This window comes from Chrysochloris asiatica, unplaced genomic scaffold (assembly GCF_000296735.1).
Source record: "Chrysochloris asiatica unplaced genomic scaffold, ChrAsi1.0 scaffold00208, whole genome shotgun sequence".
NCBI classification, from domain to species: domain Eukaryota; kingdom Metazoa; phylum Chordata; class Mammalia; order Afrosoricida; family Chrysochloridae; genus Chrysochloris; species Chrysochloris asiatica.
In genome coordinates, this window is record NW_006408726.1 from 1650620 (window position 1) to 1652550 (window position 1931).

General features: G+C 48.9%; 1 pseudogene; it reads left to right on the forward strand.

Moving 5' to 3' along the window:
- The first annotated feature begins 193 nt into the window (after positions 1–193).
- The window catches only part of LOC102830790, a 40892-nt pseudogene continuing 39154 nt past the window's right edge, over positions 194–1931 (forward strand).

Here is a 1931-nt window from a genome sequence, read left to right on the forward strand (position 1 = left end):
CTTTGAATATGTTGTCAGGTGGGATCAGGCTCTGGAGAAGGACATCAATCTTGGTAAAGTGGAAGGTCAACAAAAGACAGGAAGTCCTGGGTGTGGGGCAGAGTTAGCTGAAGTAACTGAGAAAGAGACACAGCTACCATGCCAGGGCCTCAGTGGTAGGCTCTTTACCAGGGACTGAACCGATTCAGATCCAGTGTGCGTACTGAGCTGTGCCCAGGTTCACAGCCATGCCAATCAGTGGATGTAGCTTGAGGCAGTGATGGAACCACTGCACCACCAGCAACAGCAGAAGCAACAGCAGCACAATTACCCCCTGACTTATTCACAGATGGATGCTCAGGAGAAGCAGGGACAGTAGATGAGAGACACCCAGTTCTTGCATACCCAGAAGCTGATCACACAACAGACTCTCCTTTGTGCCACACCTAGAGGGCCTTCTGCCTCCCCTACCTTGGGTCTCTTAAAAGGAGTTCCACCAGCCACAGCAGCCCCCCAAGTTTTTGAATGAAGCAACGTAAACTCAGAGCCTAAGGAAGAGGAAGGTTTGGAAGGTGAGGATGGGAATGAAGAAGAGGCAGAGGTAGCTGAGAAAGAGGCACAGACTGCTTAAATATATTTCCATGTACAGAAATCAGCTCACGAAATCTCAGAGCAGCACCCATTCCCATGTCCTTCCAGCACCAGGACCTCAGATTAAGGAAGACCATACCAAAGATGCTTCCACAACTCCACCTTCAGTCTCCACGGCTGGGCAGCCTAGCTGGATTCTGGAAGAGCAGGTCAAGCAGAATGGCTGTTTGACCTGGTGTGACTACGCAGATGGAGGCCGAGGAATAAAGAGCTCTCAAGATTTTGCCAAGCTGTATATACTGGATGACGATCCTGAAAGGAAAGAATTCCTAGATAATCTCTTCCTCTTTATGCAGAAGAGGGGGACCCCCATCAACAGAATACCCACTATGGCCAAGCACAACCTGAACTTCTACATGCTATACAAGCTGGTAACTAAGTAGAGGGGGGCTGGTGGAAATCATCAACAAGAAGATCTGGAAGGAGATCACCAAAGGCCTGAACATGCCTACGTCTATTACAAGCACTGCCTTCACTCTGAGGACCCAGTATAAGAAGTATCTATGTGCCTATATGTGTGAGAAAAAAAAAAAAAAAAAAAGCCTTGAGCTCCCTAGCCAAGTTACAGGCAGCCATTGATGGCAACTGGAGAGAGGGCCAGAGGCCTAGCTATAGTTCTTCCCTCTTTGGCTACTCACCTACTGCTGTGACTGCCACAGCTGCTGGGGCCACTGCCCTCCTCTCCCCACCCAAGATCCTCTTCCCCATCCTTGGACTCAGCTCCAGCAGTGGTATCAGTGCCAGTAACTCTCAGATAACCCCAGCAGCCTCTCTCAGGAAAGGTGACAGATTCCCAGTGACAACAGTGCCCGTACCAAATTGCCTAACTGTGCCCGTGACCCTGGCAGGCCCACAGACTGGTACTCAAACTGCCACACTGGAGCAGCTGTGGGAGCAGCTAGACTCAGGGGAACCTCTGGAGAAGAAGGCTTCAAGGCTGTTGAAGGAAGAGCAGCGCCTGGTGCAGCAGGTCTTTCAGTGCAACTTCTTCAGCATGGCACAGCAGATCTCCATGAAGATCCAGATCAAAGGCAGAGCAGAAGACAGATCAGGGACAAAAATGAGGCTTTCTGCTGCCGTAAAGATTTACAGCCTCAGAAACACTGTACAGGGTTGCTATGAGTCGGAATCGACTCCATGCCACATAACAACCACAACAACAACATGAGCACAATTAAGTGTTCTGTAATACCCATTCTTTGCAGTATTGCCCATAGTTTATCATGATTCACATAATCACAAGCCTTTGTATAGATATAATAAAGCATAGGTAAAAACATTTTTGGTGTTCTCTGATCTCA